This window comes from Ruditapes philippinarum, unplaced genomic scaffold, assembly GCF_026571515.1.
Source record: "Ruditapes philippinarum isolate M1 unplaced genomic scaffold, ASM2657151v2 ctg5622_1_1_1_1, whole genome shotgun sequence".
Classification (NCBI taxonomy): Eukaryota; Metazoa; Mollusca; class Bivalvia; order Venerida; family Veneridae; genus Ruditapes; species Ruditapes philippinarum.
The window spans coordinates 132273-152055 of NW_026854200.1; positions in this window are offsets into that span (position 1 = coordinate 132273).

Here is a 19783-nt window from a genome sequence, read left to right on the forward strand (position 1 = left end):
AGTGTTTAACAATTTTTATGCGTGCATGTAGAGTTTTGTGGGTGAATTACTAACTGTAGTGCATGAATGGGCATGCTACAAAGTGACCAGTATTCAACTTGAGCTAGAAATAACCTTAACAGACTTTCTGACAAATTTACAGTTATATTTGGACTGAAAACAGTAGCCTCTAGAATATAAACATGTTTTTTTCTAGATTTCTAATTCTATTTTTAGCTATTATGATCTAACTGTTTCTGCATCAGACTGAAAATCATTTATGTAATAATTTTGTAGAGGATCACAAAAGGATCATTCATTTTTGGAGTTTTATTTTTTAGTCCTGCAGACAAAGCCTTCTTAAACAAGAGCCGGTTGAACCGGGTGATGTTCCCCGAATAGGTTTTGGACACAGGAAGGTAAACTATACCTCTTGTAGTGTCAGAGTTACGTCACAGACAAAGTTCAAAGTGTTAAAACAAGGTAGCGACCCAAATGTTGCGTGCAGCACGTCGTCTCAATATGCAGTCCGAAAATAACGCCAGTCCGAGGCCACTAAATTTAGCATCGGTCCGGTGATTATCGCAAGGTTGGTGGTCCGATGGACCAGTAGATTTTTTGTCATGAAAAAATATTATAAGAAAAATTCATCAAAATAATGAAGCAGGGATTCTCTAAAAGATTGATCTTTTTGCCTTTTTTGCAAATGAAACCCATCAATTCTGTCCTAAATGTTCAAAACACAGGGAGAGATGTCTAAATTGTATTGAGTAATGGAGGCCGCCATTTCTTTTTTTGGATATTTTCTGTACCGCACAGTACAGTTACGGAAATTAAACCATTGTTTATTATGGTCATTATTTAGCAATGATTTTGTGATTATTGAGTTAAGTAAATATTTTGTGTGAAAGTGATTTGTTTGAAGCAAATTGCTTTGTTCATGTTCAATTCTAGTCAATTTTGCCTAAACATTTTGGACCTTAAAGATTTTTCAAAGCTGTCAACATATGGCCCAGAATACAAGACGTATTATGCTTCTTTCAAAATTATCAAGGGAAGCATGATAAAGTGTTTTCCTGTACCCATCAATGAATTACATAACTATGTATTTGGTCCGGCTAAAAATCACCAGGTCCAGTAAGATTTCATAATTTACTGGCCCGAATGTCCTGTGCTTTTTAAAGTTTTTTGTGAAGACTGAATATGGTGATAATTTCTGTGAAATAGTTGTAAAATCCGAATTTACATAACGAAGTTATAGGCCAGAAATAATTTTGCTGCAAGGTCATGCTATGACCTTGACCTTCAAGGTAGCGACCAAAATGTTGCCCGTGACACGTCGTCTCAATATGGTGATCATTTCTGTGAAATAGTTTTAAAGTCAGACTTCAAAAAAACAAAGTTATAGGCCGGTCACGATTTTGCTGCAAGGTCATGCTGTGACCTTGACCTTTAAGGTAGCGACCCAAATGTTGCGTCTGACACCTTGCCTCAATATGGTGATCATTTCTGTGAAATAAATGTAAAATCCGACTTAAAATAACAAAGTTATAGGCCGGACATTTTTTTGTTACAAGGTCATGCTGTGACCTTGACCTTTAAGGTAGCCACCCAAAAGTTTTGCGTGACATGTTGTCTTAATATGGTGATCACTTCTGTGAAATAGTTGTAAAATCCAACTTCAAGTAACAAAGTTATGGGCCGTACATGATTTTGTTGCAAGGTCATGATGTGACCTTGACCTTCAAAGTAGTGACCCAAATGTTGCGCGCTATACGTCATCTCAGTATGATGATCATTTCTGTGAAATAGTTCTTAAATCCGACTTGAAAGAGGGCTGTCATTGAAGATTGCGATATCGATATATCATCGATATTCATCATCCGATACAATATCGATACACACTTTCACATTATCAATATAAGCTAAAAAAAAATTTCTGTTAGTGAATAAACCTCTCTATTGGCTTATAAGAGAAGTCACTTTTTTCTAGTTTTCTTGGCTACCTTGAACTTTAAACTCTGTTTTCAAATGTCAGTGACAAGAATAACAGAAAAAACAAACTTTCTGTTATATTAGTTTGTAGAATTTGTAATGTGTAATACAAGCATGCATAACACCATGATTCCAATTTATAACATGTATATAAATGTTTTTCATTGTATCTACTGGCAAAGTCGATATAATGATGTATCGTCAATATTTGTCTCTCGATATATCAATACAAAATTTTTCATCAATGACAGCCCTACTTGAAGGAACGAAGTTATGAACCAGACAGGAATTCGGGACGTACGTACGGACGGACAACCTGGCGACTATATGCTATATAATTTTTCGGGGAGCATAATAAACCCCCCCCCCACCCCGCACCAGCACCCCAACTTTCCTCTAACTATTTATCTCCAGAGAATAGTAACAAAACTAACTATGTCTTACCAAAGCTGGTATCACCAAATTTACCAAAAAGCACTTCTTTTGCTTGACAAGGACACACTTTAGTTGTGGAACCTCTTTCGTATTTATTATCAATGGTGTATTCCTTTGAATGGCTAAGCTGTGAAAACAAATGTTGTGCCATTTTTAAACACCAATTTCTTTCATTTTCCTTCTTCAAATAAAGCTTGAGAACCTGAAATGTAAGAAGGTATTTTATATTTAAATGCCTGAAGATTTAACTTTACTTTATGGGGGGTCTTTTTGGCAAAAATGTGATGTGACATTTTTGAGAAAACATCTTTTTCACAAAAAAAAATAATAACAGTTTGTTGAAAAAAAAATAGTACAAATATACTTTTGCAGGGCTAAATCCTGTTTTTAGAAAATTAAGCCATTTACAGTCGACCCCGGTTATAACGAATTCAATGGGACATAAAAATATTGTTCGTTATATCAAAAGTTCGTTAAAAGCGAAGTAGCAACAACTTGCTGACTTGTTTGGATGGGAAATTTTCCGTGAAAAAGCCATACTTTTCACTGGTTACCGGTGTAACCGGTATTTTACTGCAGCAGTTATTTAATGCAGGGCATTTTATTGAACAATATATTATTTTTCGTAACAAGTAAGAAATTATGTTGTGAGAACATTTTATCAAAATCTTTATTCCCTGAAGCCATAACCAACCTGTGCAGTCATTTGATTGTATAATTATCGGATAGCGTTATTCATGTACTGACCCTAATCGAGAACATCCCGATATTTCAATTATAACAGTTTGTTATAACTGAGGAAATTTACATGTTTTCCGTCAAAAATGGTTCGTTATAGCCGAAAATTCGTTATAAGTGAGTACGTATTAAGCGATGTGATTTAATATAAAATTAAGAAGGAATCGGCTGGGGATGTCTGATTTAGTTCGCTATTAACGATAATTTGTTTTAAGAGAGTTCGTTATTAGTGGAGTCGACTGTACATTGCAAATTTTGCCTTAGCAAAAGTGATATAAAATTCCAAATGTACATTAGAAACATACATGTTCAATATCAAAATAGGAGGGTTCACAGTCCTGGAAGTTTGCGGAATTGTGCTAAAACTTTTTCCAGCCTAAACTTAATTAAAATACATATTTTAATCATAGAAAAATAGTATTTGATACCTTTTCAAGAATGACAAATCATCGTGAAATGTAAGTAAATACACTTCAAAACAAGAGGGCCATGATGGCCCTGAAGTCGCTCACCTGTATATAGGCCCCCGGAACGGGGCCAGTTTAAACCCCAGGGCTTTTATTTGAACAAACTTGGTAGACACCCATTAGAAGATATTTCATGCTTAACATCTAAGGTCTAGCTGGTCAAGTTTTTTTCTTTACACATATAGTTAAAAACAATGACATACCTGGGGCAGGGCCAGTTTTGACCCAAGGGCTTTTATTTGAACAATCTTTGTAGACACTTACTAGAAAATGTATCATGCTTAATATCTAAATTCTAGCTATTCGGGTTTTTTCAAAGAAGACTTTTTAGTTTTTGCTATACACATATAAGGAAAATCAATGTCAGCCCGGGCGGGCCCAATTTTGACCCCAGGGCTTTTATTTGAACAAACTTAGTAGACACCCATTAGAAAATGTTTCATGCTAAATATCTTAGCTCTAGCTCTTTCGGTTCTTTAAAAGAAATTTTTTAAAGTTTTTACTATATGCATATAGGGAAAATCAATGACCCCCTGGGGCGGGGCCAATTTTGACCCCGGGGCTTTTATTTGAACAAACTTGGTAGATATCTATTAGAACATGTTTCATGCTAAATATCTTAGCTCTAGCTCTTTGGGTTCTTTAAAAGAAATTTTTTTAAGTTTTTACTATATGCATATTGGGAAAATCAATGACCCCCTGGGGCTGGGCCAATTTTAACCCCAGGGCTTTTATTTGAACAAACTTGGTCGACATCCATTAGAACATGTTTTATGCCAAATATCTAAGCTCTACCTCTTTGGGTTTTTTAGAAGAAGATTTTGTAAGTTTTTACTATATGCATATAGGGAAAATCAATGTCCCCCTAGGGCGGGGCCAATTTTGACCTCAGGGCTTTTATTTGAACAAACTTGGTAGACACCGATTAGAAGATATTTCATGCTAAATATCTTAGCTCTAGCTTTTTGGGTTCTTTAAAAGAATTTTTTTTAAGTTTTTACTATATGTATATAGGGAAAATCAATGACCCCCAGGGGCGGGGCCAATTTTGACCCCAGGGCTTTTATTTGAACAAACTTGGTAGACACTCATTAGAAGATGTTTCATGCTTAATATCTTAGCTCTAGCTCTTTGGGTTCTTAAAAAGAAGATTTTTTTAAGTTTTTACTATATGCCTATAGGGAAAATCAATGACCCCCTGGGGCGGGGCCAATTTTGACCCTAGGGATTTTATTTGAATAATCTTGGTAGACAGTCACTAGAAGATGTTGACCCTAGGGATTTTATTTGAATAATCTTGGTAGACAGTCACTAGAAGATGTTTCATGCCAAATATCTAAGCTCTAGCTCTTTGGGTTTTCTAGAAGAAGATGTTTAAAGTTTTTTCTTTTGGTTGCCATGGCAACCAGAGTTCTGCAAGGAATGGAATTCTTTGAACAACTTTGTTAAGGCTTCACACAAGGAACATCCCTGTGAAGTTTCATTAAGATCTGCCTTATGGTTTCAGAGGAGATGTCATTTGAAAAGTGTGAACGGACAACGTACGACGGACGCATACGACGGACGACAGACGAAGAGTGATCCTAATAGCTCACCCTGAGCATATGCTCAGGTGAGCTAAAAATAAATATATCAATAACAAGCACCTAGAGTACACTACCAGCCTTTGTGTCATTGTTACAGTTACCATTAAACTTTTAGCACACTCAAAGAGGACACTTCACCCTCTCAAATAATTATGTCATCACAAATTGCAACACATTTAGAATATTTCTTAATCCATTTATTGAAAATATACTAAGAAGCATCATAGGAAATGATAATGTCTTTTGTGAATGTTCTAAGTTATAAGATATGAAATCTGAGCATACATGTATATGCAGGCCTCAACATTAGCGGTGGTCCATTGGTCCGAGACCACCTGATTTTGGCAAGGACCACCTAATTTTACAGGCAAGTGGTCTGTTAGACCACTTGAATTTTCCAAATGGTGCAGGGCTCATCTGGGAGAATGGTTATTTGGTCGAAAAACCTGTTCTATAATTGTTGTTTAAAACCATTTCTCCAATGTACAGGTATATGCTCATTCATCTCATTAGTTCAAAAAGATCTTAAAACATCCATACAACTTGTTATTAACTCGCTAAACAGTGTAGTTAAAAAGGTAGAATTTTATTTTTGTAAATTAAATAGAGGATATTTGTTTGTTTTGCATGTAAGATTGAAATATAATTTCACTGAGTGAACACCAGATACAATATTTTCACGAGTGGCGTAGCCACGAGTGAAAATATAATAGCTAGTGTTCACGAATGAAATATATTTCAATCTTATATGTAAAACAAATAAATTTTCTTTTTATTTTATGCTTTTTAAGTGATTTTAAGTATTTTTTTACTGATTTTGCCGCGTAACGTCGCGCATTTTCCTTTGTGACGTCATTATATCATATAAATTTCTCTAATTTTGTTAAATTTTAACATGATAAATGACGACATTGACTTTCTTTTCCTAAATAAGCAAATTTACGTATGACAGAATTTATTTCTGTCTGTTATTCCATTTGGTTATGATTTTCTTTTCATCCGCATTTAGATATAGTCCGGCTACAGTGAAAATTATATTTTATAAATTTCACTAGTGGTTTATCAGAATATAATCATCCGATATATTGTAATAAAACACTGGAAAGCATGAAATAAAGTACAAAATTCATTCCAATGTCTCTAGTACTGCATTGAATTTATAACATTATATCACTATGGGATATCGGATAAACACATAAATAATGGTGCAAACAAAGGCAAAGGAAAAATTAAATATCTAGTAATCTTCGGCTACTTTTTTAAACGATCAGAGATCCATTTTTTTTTTATTTAAAGTACTTTAAAAGGTTATAAATACTTTGTCAAAAATACATAAAATTCAACAAACAAGCATGTATAATAAATCTGGGAGGAAGATAAGCTCAATTATAATGTAGGAATTTTTCTGTTTATCATTAATATTCCATTGTTTCAAAGACAAGAATACATGTATAATATACTTAATAGTTTAATTAAAAATGTTAATCTATAAAAAGCAATTATTATTCATATAAGATGTACCAGGAAACAGCAATGAGTATTTGAATAACAGTAAGGAAATAAGTCATTCACAAATGGTTTCACTATTCCCTAACTTGAGTTGCGGAAGAAGTCACTTAACCGAAGTATGAGTACTGTCACTGTCATGTATTTTTCAATGAGATAATAAATACTAAATAGGATTACAATGACTTACTATCTGATTAGATTGAAATAGAAACAAGAGCCATCGCCGGGAGGGGGCAACGCTCGAATTTTTACTTTCTCTAAAAGCAAACAAAGAAATGTTTGAACAAAATCTTAACGTTTCCTTTTTTATAAAATTAATCATTCTGTCTTGTCACATTAGTTTTGTCTATATATATTTTTTATATATAAAAATACTTATTTATTTATATATAAATAGAGACACGTAATTCTATAAATAGAAAATTCTATAAATAGAAACACACAATTCTATAAATAGAAAATTCTATAAATAGATACACTTGGTGGAGACCCATGATGGAGACCCGTGGTGAAGTCACATGGTGGAGTCAGGTGTTGGAGTCACGTTGTGATGTCACGTGGTGAAGTCACATGGTGTGTCACGTGGTGAAGTCACGTGGTAGAGTCATGTGGTGAAGTCACGTGGAATTCACGTGGTGAAGTAACGTGGGAGTCACGTGGTGGAGACACGTGGTGAAGTCACGTGGTGGAGTCACGTGGTGGAGTCATGTGGTGGTGTCATGTGGTGGTGTCTCATGGTGGTGTCACATGGTGGTGTCACATGGTGAAGTCACGTGGTGAAGTCACGATAAACAACAAGGTCTTGTCCTTAAGTATGTTCTGTTATAATATGAAGTTGAATCCTTCAATAATAGCAAAGTTACAGCCTGAGTAACAGCCATAACAAAGTCAAGGTCACTACAGAGTGAAGGTCAAGGTCTGTAGGGTTATTTTTAAGGGTTATCCTTGAAGATTATTATGTTCAAGTTTGAAGACAATCCATTCAAAAATAACAAAGTAACAGCCAATAACAGCATGAACAAGCAAAATTTGGACTTTTAACCTTGAAGGTCAAGGTCATTTATGAAGGTCAAGGTTAGTGTGGTCTACTGAAAGGTCTTGTCCAAAGGGTTGTTGTGGCCAAGTATGAAGACAATACACCAAGAAATAACAAGTGCTGTCCGTAAGACAGCGCGCTCGACTTTTTTATTGCTTGCCAATAAAAAAAGTTTTTGCAGTAAAAGGCAATACAAGAATCTCTGTATTTTTAAAGTGAACAATGGCCATGAGCATTAAGATATTTAGTGAAGAATTATTTTACTGAATTGTGTGATACCCTTGAACACTGCTTGCCTATAATACAAAACATTGACAGTTAAGGGCCATAATTCAAATAAAATCTTTGACAGAATTACCTTCTCCTGGACATGTTTGGGAATCATGATTGTAAACAAGTATTCCAACTTTCAAATTAATATCTCAAACAGTTCAGTCAAAAAGTGGACTGGTACTAAAAACTTAACCAAGATTCTAAGTCGATAAAAGGCCTTAATTTTTTAAAACAAATCCTTGACAGAGTTACCTTCTCTTGCGTACAGATGGGGGTAATGATGTGAAATAGCATTAAAAGTTTCAAAGCAATATCTGAAAGGGTTAAGGCAATAAGTGGATTTTACCCATATTCAATGTATTTTCTAAGTCAAAAAGGGGCATAATTCTGTCAAAAACCTTGACAGAGTTATGTCCTCTTGTCTGTTGATGAAGGTCGTGATGGTAAACAAGTATGGTCAGTTTCAAAGCAATACCTCCAATGGTTTTGAAATAAAGTGAGGTGGTACAAAAAACTTAACCAAGCTCAATACACTTTCTAAGTCAAAAAAGGGCCATAATTCTGTCAAAAACCTTGACAGAGTTATGTACTCTTGTCTGTAGATGGAGGTTATGATGGTGAACAAGTATGGTAAGTTTCAAAGCCATACTTGTAATACTTCTGAAATAAAGTGGGGTGGTACGAAAAACTTAACCAAGGTGTGACGCCGACGCCGACGCCGGGGCGAGTAGGATAGCTCCCCTTTTCATAGAAAAGTCGAGCTAAAAAAGTTATGATCCAGGTACAAGTTTGCGGACAGCAATGGCAACGCCGCCGCAACTTTAACAATACCTCTCCTTTTTAAAAAAAAAAAAAGTCCAGCTAAAAATACATGTTTTCTTCAGTTGTTATAAATCTAAAAATTAATATGTCTCTGTCACCAATTTTAAGTGAAGTTCTTCTTAATCTGAAGTTTTCTTAGCAAGAGGGCCATGATGGCCCTGAGGTCGCTCACCTGTATATAGGCCCCTAGAGCGGGGCAAGTTTAAACCCAGGGCTTTTATTTGAACAAACTTGGAAGACACCCATTAGAAGATGTTTCATGATGTGAAAACAATGATCTCTCCGCCCCCCTCACCCTCCTCCCCCGCAGGGCCAATTTTAACCCAAGGGCTTTTATTTGAACAAACTTGGTGGAAACCCATAAGAAGATGTTTCATGCTAAACATCTAAGATCTAGCTCATTGGGTTTTTTAACAGAAGATTTTTTAAGTTCTTACTATACAGATATAATTAAAAAAGATGACAGCCTGGGGCTGCGCCAAATTTGACCCCAGGGCTTTTATTTAAACAAACTTTGTAGACACATACTAGAAGATGTTTCATGCTTAATATCTAAACTCTAGCTATTTGGGTTTTTTCAAAGAAGATTTTTAAGTTTTTGCTATACACATATAAGGAAAATCAATGACCCCCCGGGGCGGGGCCAATTTGACCCCAGGGCTTTTATTTGAACAAACTTGGTAGACACTCACTAGAAGATGTTTCATGCTAAATATCTTAGCTCTAGCTCTTTGGGTTCTTTAAAAGAAGATTTTTTAAGTTTTTACTACTGTATAAGCAAAAAAAAAAATTATAGGGAAAATCAATGACCCCCGGGGCGGGGCCAATTTTGACCCCAGGGCATTTATTTGAACAAACTTGGTAGACACCCATTAGAACATGTTTCATGCTAAATATCTTAGCTCTAGCTCTTTGAGTTCTTTAAAAGAAGATATTTAAAGTTTTTTCTTTCGGTTGCCATGGCAACCAGAGTTCTGCATGGAATTAAATTCTTTGAACAATTTTTAAAGGTGACCACCAAAGGAACATTCCTGTGAAGTTTGGATGAAATTGGCTCAGTGGTTTATGAGGAGATGTCATTTAAAGTAAAAGTTTACGGCCGGACGCCGGACGAAAAGCGATCACAAAAGCTCACCCTGTCACTTTGTGACAGGTGAGCTAAAAACAAATGAGTAAAAAACTAGAAATGTGTCCATAGGACACGGGTGCCCCCACCACGCAACTGTTCTGTCAGTCTTATGACTCTAGGTCAAATATTTTTTGAAAACTAAAAATTTTACTAAGTAAAGGGCAAGAACTTTACAAATACTGAATAAATCCACAAGCAAACCCCAAGGAGCATAAGTACACATGCTGACCAACATTCTTGTAAACTTTCAGGCCTACAATACTTTTTGAGCTATGCATGAACAAGTTGAAAATTACAAATTTATACTACTGTAAGTCAAGGGCAATAACTCTTAAAAAACTGAAAAAAATCCACATGCAAAGTCCCAGGTTCATAGCTTCACAGTGATGTGAATCATTATTCCTGTAATTTAGTGACGTTGATTATTATTCCTATAAAGTTGGTTGATTCTAACTCAAGCACTCAAGGAACAAATAACAACACAAGGAACATCGCAATGCGATGCAACCAGGTTTTCAGCAAAATATTTCACAGAAGCTTTGTCATGAAGGGGCATTTGTTTTTAATTGAACTTTTAGGAGGAATTATGGCTTTTTTAATATTCCTCAAACAAAAATGATTGAGAAATTTTATGTTGTCTATTCGCCTTTTTTCCCCAAATGTTTTAGAAAGGTAAACAGTACTTTATTTTTGCTTAATTTTTGCATTTTTGCGTCTCTTGTCATTTTCTTTTGTCAACAATATTGGCGTGTGGTGTTTTGTGCGATATCAAGAAAAGTATGTTCACAATTTTAAAAAAATACTTGAATGATGTCTTGGAAGAAACATGGGAATTTAGTGAGCGCCAGGGCACTTGATGACAAAGCTTCTGTGAAAGTTTGGTCAAAATCCATTGAGAAATGTAGGAGAAGTTGCGCACTGTAGAAATTGTTCACTATATATTCTGTATAAGGAAAAAATATACAAAGGGCCATAATTCGGTCAAATATTATCCAATCACAAAATCCCGACAATATGTGCCAGGCACTTGATAACAAAGCTTCTAAGAAAGTTTGGTCAAAATCCGTTGAGAAATGTAGGAGGAGTTGAGCACAGAAGAAATTGTTCTCTATATATTCTGTATAAGGAAAAAATATACAAAGGGCCATAATTCGGTCAAATATTATCCAATCACAAAACCCCGACAATATGTGCCAGGCACTTGATAACAAAGCTTCTGAGAAAGTTTGGTCAAAATCTGTTGAGAAATGTAGGAGGAGTTGCGCACAGAAGAAATTGTTCACTATATATTCTATATAAGGAAAAAAAACAAAGGGCCATAATTAGTTAGGTCAAATATATACCAATTGCAAAACCCTGGCAATATGTGTCAGGGCACTTGATGACAAAGCTTCTGAGAAAGTTTGGTCAAAATCCGTTGAGAAATGTAGGAGGAGTTGCACACAGAAGAAATTGTTCACTATATATTTTATATAAGGAAAAAAAACAAAGGGCCATAATTAGGTCAAATATTATCTAATCGCTAAACCCCGACAATATGCGCCAGGGCACTTGATGACAAAGCTTCTGTGAAAGTTTGGTCAAAATCCGTTGAGAAATGTAGGAGGAGTTGCGCACAGAAGAAATTGTTTACGCCCGCCCGCCCGTCCGCCCGCCCGCCCGCCGACATACCTCAATCTAATAACCAGTTTTTTCCTTCGGAAAACCTGGTTAATAATGAAACGGTTTTTACTAAGTCAAGGGAAATAACTCTACAAATACTGGATAAATCCACAAGCGAAAACCCAGGTGCAAAACTAAATATGCTGAGCAACCTTCCCGTAAGGTTTAATGACTCTATGTCAAATCCTTTTTGAGTTTCATGCGACACAAGTTGAAAATTGCAAAAAGACACAAGTTGAAAATTGCAAAAAGTTTCTTAGTCAAGGGCAATAACTCTAAAAATACTAAATAAATCCAATCAAAAATACCCAGTAGCACAACTACACATGCTGATCAATATTCCTGTAAATTAAGTTTCATGACTCTATGTCAAATCCTTTTTGAGTTACATGCGACACCAGTTGAAAATTGCCAAATTTTACTAAGCCAAGGGCAATAACTCTAAAAATACTAAATAAATCCACACGAAAATACCCAGGTGCACAACTACACATGCTGATCATTATTCCTGTAAAGTTTCTTGACTCTAGGTCAAATACTTTTTGAGTTACATGTGACACAAGTTGAAAATTGCAAAATTTTACTAAATCAAGGGCAATAACTCTAAAAATACCAAAAAATATCCAGACAAAAATACCCAGGTGCACAACTACACATGCTGATCAACATTCCTGTAAAACCGTCCACACCCCCTAGCACTGGCTTAAGCAGAACAAAAAAATGGTTAAGTTAGAAGTTTTAATTAGTGCACGTCATTAAAAACAAGAGCTGTCACAGGAGACAGCCAAGCTCGACAAATAAAATACTGGACGCAGTAAGGAGAACAAAACTATGAAAGAAAAATCAATTATGTATAATTAAGTATTAAGTTATAGTAAAAAAATAACATTTGTTAAAATAAATTCCAAGATCAGGGGAAATAATTCTAGAAATAGTCACGCTAGAGTTATGAACTTTGTCACACAACATGTATGTAATGATAAGAAGTACTGGTCGGGGACCATCAACCGGACACTTTTTGAACATTTTTCCGTACTGATTTAATAATTTTTAACCTAGAGACCTTAAAATTTGACACAGTTCAGCTAGGTTCTTCTCCTAACTAACAAACTAGTTTGTTTATTTCTGATTGTATTGACACTTATATCTGAGGCTTGACAAGGAGGGTATCAAAATTACCTAAATTGTCTACACTACAGTACCATGTGTCCGGACAAATATGTACATCACGCGATTTAATTCAGATAAAAGCTTGGGTGTTTTGATTTTAGATTTTTAACATGATGTACAATATTTCAGCAACAAATGCTGAAGTTTTGGATATTCTATTGTTTACTCTGCAAATGATTATAGCTGGTATATGAGGTCAGGTAATGCTTTCTTGACCCCCCAAATTTCAACGTCAACATTGTAGAAATAGACATTAAAATATTACCATTTACGGAGGTTGAAATAAATTTATTTACTTAATTTTAGAAGAAATGTGCATTTATTGTTAATGAAAAAGTGACTGACAACCACTGAACAAAGAAAATACTAAATTAAGCATTTTCAGGGCCGTCCGGGTTTGGTGGTTGTCCGGTTTTGGTGGTCCCCAACCAGTATATATTTGAAGTTTGAAGTAGATACCTTAAAAAGTAACAAAGTTATAATATTTTTTAAAGAAAATCCTAAGTTCAAAGAGAAATAAATCTGTAAAAATTACTTCAAGAGTTATGAACATTGTCACATAAAATATAATTGATTATAAGGAATAAGTATTTGAAGTTTGAGGTAGATACCTTTAAAACTAAAAAAGTTACAGTAAAAAATAACATTTTTCTAGTAAAAAAAAATCTAAGTTGATGAGGAGATAATTCTTGCAATATTGGTGCTAGAGTTATGAACCTTGTCACATAAGATGTGGATGATGATAAGGTACATTTATTTGAAGTATGAAGTTGATCCCTTTAGAAATAAATAAGTTACAGTAAAAAATAATATTTTTTAAAGAAAATTCTAAGTTCAAGGGGAGATAAATCTGAAAATATTGGTGCTAAAGTTATGAACCTTGTCACATAAGATGGGGATGATGATAAGGTACATATAGTTGAAATATGAGGTTGATCCCTTAAGAAATAAAGAAGTAACAGTAAAAATAGTATTTTTTAAGGAAACTTCTAAGTTCAAGGGGAGATAAATCTGAAAATATTGGTGCTAGAGTTATGAACCTTGTCACATAAATTGTGCGTAGAGGGGAAAAACATATCCCTTGTTTTTTTTATTTTTAAGTGAAAATTTTATTGAAAAAAAAATTTTTGAAAATTTGGGAACCGCGGACCCCGGGCAAAATGGGACGCCCCTTTCCCTTTAAAAGCCCAGCTAAAAAAAAAAAATTTTTAAAGGGGTTTCTTAACCTTTCTCTCGAAAAAATTTGGATAAATCGGGGAAAAATTACAGTTATTAGATTATTATTTTTTCCCCCTTAAAGGGGGTTTTTATAAGTTTATTTTTAGCAAACAAGATTTTTCCATATTAAAAGGAAAGGGCAAAGGAATTTAAAATTTCAAAATTTTAAATTTTTCCCTTTCCTGCCCCAATTTGGGTAAAAGAAAAAAAAGGGGAATCAAAAACATAAAAGGGGAAATTATATGGAAAATTTTTATGGTCTTAAACTCTTGTATGAAATATGTGTCGGTGTTTACTGTTTAAATTTTTTTAAAATAAAAGCACAATGAAATCCATGTTTTTTTTTAAAAAAAGCATTGAATAATTTTTGAGCTAACTTAAACAATTTATGAAAATTTAAATATGTTTTTTTTTAAATGGGGCAAACGGGGCCCAAAAGTTAAGGAGGTAAAAAAATGTACTTATACTATTGTGCGACTCAAAATTGAACAAGCAAAATTTTGTGCATTCAGTGATTTTTTTTCCAATTTTCAAAACAACCTGTGGCTTTCTTAGGGGAAAATTAATCACTATAAATCAGAAAGGGGGGAAATCTGAAATCTAAATACAACAAGAAAACCAGTTGAACTGGGTGATGCTCCCAAAAAAGTTTTGGACACAAAAAGAAATACATCTGGTAGGTCAGGAGTTTATGTCCCCGGAACAAAGTTCAAAAGTATAAATAAAACCAAAGGGAAGTAACTCCAAAATTTAGGCAAGGCGAGTTATGTTTTTGTGCACTGCACATTTACAAAAATGGGATATATCTACCTACAAAGTCATCATGTTGATATCTCTTATAGTTTTTAGAGTTAATGTCCGGAAAAAGTTCAAAGTATAAAAAGAACAAACGGGAATAACATCAAAAAATTAGGCAAAGTAGATAATGGTTCTTGTGCACTTCACCTACTCGATGAGATCTATCTAAAATAAAATTATGAAAAGTTTTCAAATTTTAATGCCCTCTTGTTTTTTCAGAGTTATGTTTCCCGGACCAAGAATTGCAGACGGACGGACAGACAGACAGATGACGTTCTTATGGGACAGAAATAACTACTAACTCTATTGTTCTCTCCCTATTGTTCTTTTTTAGCCACCAAAAAAATAGCCCACATAAAAAGCATTACGGAAATGAAACGACATCAAAAGAGAAAGAACATTACCTATTGTTCCCTTTTAGCCACATTATTACTGTCCCCTGAGAGCAGAAAAGAAATGAAAACGGCAACCAAAGTGAATATATGCCACCCTTCAAAAGAGCATAACAACTGAGAAAAGGATTTCTACAAATGTATTTTATAAAATTTTCACTTTAAATTCAATTTAACATGCATCGTACATAGAAAGAAGTATCTTTGGGACAGTTTTTTTTTTTTAATTTCAGTCCCAATTTTATCAACTAATCATTATGTAGTCCTGCTGCTGTCAATTATAGTTCTGGGTGAAATATTGTGCACAGGGTCATTTTCAGGGGGAAAATAAAGCATTTTTAGAAAAGGAAAAAAATTAAATTTTTGGGTAGGGGGAAACAGCCTTCATTTGGTGTAAATTTGGTAAACAAAAAAAAGTTGAAACCCGGGTGTGGGTCCCCGAAAAGGGTTTTTGGGCCATGAAAAGGTTTTACCCTTTTTGTCCCGTTATGTCCAAAGTTCAAAGTGTTTTAAAAACAACTCAAATGTTTTTTGTCCACATGTCCCCCTCAAATAAAGGGATCATTTATGTGGGAAATTTTAAAAGAAGCTTCTGTTTTCCAGGGTGGTGAAAAAAGTCCGTTCCCGGCCCAAAACATAAAAATAATTTTATTTCCAGAAAAAAATTAAATGTTTCTTTCTAAAATTGTTTTTTTTATTCAGCATTTATATAAAGAAACAAAACAATACTGGACTATTTTGAATACAGTACAGGGCTATTTTCTGGAAAAAGACCCTTGGGTCTAAAAATAGTAGTATTTTTAAATTCATTCAGTTTTCTTTAGGAATATTATCATGTATGAAGTATTTCTTTCCCAAAAAAAACAAGGGGTCTAAACCCAAAGGGGGACTACCCGAATTTTTTCAAGTATCGGTCCCCCCTAGACCCGACCCAAAGATCAAGCTTTAAAATTTATTTGTTCCCCTATTTCCTTTTAGGTTTTTGAAAAAGTAAATTAAAAAGTTTTTCCCCCCTTAAGTTTATGTGTATCTTCCAAAGTAAAAATCTCCTTTTCAGAAAAAGCTCGTTAAAAACAAAATGACAGTTTACCCCCTACGACAAAGGTAAATTTTTTTTAAATTTGACAATTTAAAGTGGTTTTTTCTCCCTTTTAAAACAAAATCGATTGGTTTTAAGATTTCCCCAAAATTTGCATCCCTGTTTTGGGCAAAAGAAAATTTTGGGGTTTTGTTTTTTTTTTGGAAAAACCCAATTAAAGTTGAAACCCCTTTCCCCATATAAAATTTAAACTTTCTCTTTAAAAAGTCGGAGCAAAATTTTTTTTTAAAAAGAATTTTATTTACCCTCCGTCTTTTTTTTTTTAAAAGCCGTTTGGTTTCCCTTGCCCAAAATTTTAATAATTTTTTAAAAATTTTAAAAAGCCTTTTTTGTTCCGGCTTTTTCAATTTTGTTTTGGTTTAAAACTTTCGGGTTAAAATTTTCCAGAGTCGTTTTGTCATTTAAAAGGCCGGTTTAAAAAGGGGAAAAAGACCACCAAAATTTTTCAAAATGTTTATTAATTTTTTTTGTTCTTTTCCGGTTTATATTTCTTCCGGGTTTTATTTTAAATTAATCCCTGTGTGGGAAATTTTTAACACTCCCAAAAAAAAAATCCAGCCCGTTTTTGTTTCTTTTTTTTAAAAAAGGTTAAGTAAAATTCCAACTATTTCCACGAATTCCGAAATCCTTTCAAACTAATGCAACGGGAAAAATTTTTGCAAGAAATTACAGTACAGACCGGTTTTCAAAAAAATTTTCCCCGGAAAAACCCCGTGTTTTTTGTCCAAAGTAAAAGGAAAAAACAAAACAATTAAAACTAAAATATGGAAATTTAACCCCTTACTGAAAATACCTAGTCAAGGGCACAATCTAATAACTTTAGTAATTATTTTTCTGAAATACGATTAAAGACATGTGAAAAATGATGTGCCTTTGAAAAATTATTGGAAACGTACATCACATAAAAACTTTTAAAATTGGGAAAAAAAACTTTAAAAACCCTTAAAAAAGCCAAAAAAAATACATAATTGCAAAATTTTTCCAAATGTAGGACTTTTTTTTTTATGATGTTTTTAAATTTTCACATTTAAATACATTAAAATTTTTGTGGTAATGTTTTGTTTACCGTGACAATATATTATCGAGAATATTTTTCTTTTTAAAAATTTAGATGTCCCGGTTAAAAAATATAAATGTATCGAGACTATAATATCTATGTTCGATTAACTTAATTGTTTACCCAGTAAAATTTAGCAAAGTACGTCCCTTAAAAAATTCCCCAAAATTTTTTACACAATGATGTTTCATATGTGGCATGCTATAGGGGGAAATTTTTCAAATTAAAAAAAGTTTTGTTTCAAAAATTTTTCAAAAGTGAAAGCAATTTAATCCGTGATGAAATATAACATCAAAATTATTTATGTTTTCCCAGTAAATCGAAAAAAAAAAATCTGGTCATTGGGTTAAATTTAATTATTTTTTTTGTATAGGCTACTAGTGTTGGAGAAATCAATTACAATCTTTTAACATAAAATGATTTAAAATGATATTTGGGATATCTGTTAACTGCTTTTTTTTAAAAAATGATTTAAAAATATATAGTGTATATCGCGTAATACCGCGCGTGTGGCGTGTTGTGCGGTTCGCGTACGCGTGCGCCACCTTCAAAATATTATTCTAATGATTTGTATGAAGATAAACAAAACTCACTGCACATCTTCCAAAATACAAAATGAAATTTATTTGGCAATATAATACAACTGGTAAATTAAAATGCTCGGTTTCAAAATACAAAAGTTTAGTCCATTAACATATTCTGAAAAATAATCCATTTTTTTTGTTTAACGAAAATTTTTCATCTGAAAATTGGGAAAACTGCTGAAATTGTCTTTTTTCTAGTAAAATGTAATTTTTAAAATTTAAAAAACAAATGATTCATTATTCAAAGTAAAAAACCCTATTATTATTAAAAAATTTTCATTTTAAAAATCAAATTACCAAAAAAGTTCGCATAAAGTTATTTAAAAAACATGTGGGTTTTTTATATTTAATCCCCAAAATGAAAAAGTTAAAAAAATCCCTTTGCCAAAGGAAACCAATATAAAAATCTGTGGGTTAGCATATATTTGGTAAAGGGGAAAAAATGTTTTCTTTGAAAAGTTTGCCCGAATTGGGAAAACCCAGATTTTTTCCCCCCAGAAAAAACCCGGGTTTTTTTTACGTAAAATTTTTAAATTTAAAGGGCAAAAAAAAGAAAGTGAATTTCATTCTCAATAACAAACTTGTTTCTGTTTAAGCAATATTTACAAATCCTATAGTCTCTATCCACGATTGTATATTGTCCTTCCTCAATCGTTAGTTCATGACTTTAACATCGAAAGTTCGAGAGTGCGAATTTGTATATGGCAATTGCATTAATTTATTACTTTGTCATATGTACACCTTTAAGGGACAAATAACAAGCTCGACCTTTAACCATTAAATTATTTTAATGAGGCCATACGTGGCTACCTTCAAGAGACAATATACAATTACTCCAGGCTGTCCAGCACCTTCTGACAAAAAATAGGGCAAATTTTAGGGCATTTTTTAAGAAATTTTAGGGCTAAAATAAGGAATTTTAGGGTAAATAAAAGAAATTTCAGGGCTAAAATTTGGAATTTAATAACTTAATTATGGCCTCAAAAGACCATGATATAGACTCAACTTTGCATATTTGACACAAAAGTAACTCACAAATAATGCTCTAGTTTGGTTATAGCAAAGGTGTTACCAGTGTTTCATAGTCACCAGTGAATACATTGATTCACGGGTCAACCCCTGTATTCACTGATCAACTGCCTTTAAAAAGAGCTGAAAAACTACATTAATAAACTAGAATGAAAACATTTTCAAAGTTATAAGTATCCCTGGACAACCAATATTCAATTAATTAAGCTATGATTAGCCAATAATAAATGGAAGGGGAAATTATGCTTTAAATTTATTTTAGCTATAAATGCATTTCTTATCAACATTTATTCATTTTAAGGTTGGTGCATTTTCAACAAGTCATAATCTTTCTTAAAAAAAAAACAAAAAACAATATGACCCACTCCAGTCATTTCCAGGAATATTTAAACTTAAATTCAAACAGCAGGGTATACACTTATAAAGAATTTGTTCAAGATAAATCAGGCTACTAAAAATTGTAGAAAATTTCACAAAAGTGTCAGTTTTTTTCAATGATTTTCAACAATTTTTTTCCAATTTAAAAAAACTTACACTATATGTAATAACATAATGTTCAGTACATGTTAATGTGTACAAAAAGGGCAGCTGAAGGTTTCACTTCTTAGTATGCTAATTGGGTAGCAAAATTATGGAATGCCGGTAGGGACATGCCACTTTGCTTAATTGCTAACTACTGAATTGCTTATTTTGCTTATTGCTGATTTGCCAATTTGCTTATTTTGCTAAAAATTTCTTGATTTGCCCCAAATTTTTCTTTTTTGCAAAATTAAAATTTTAAATTGGGAACTACATGTATTGGGCA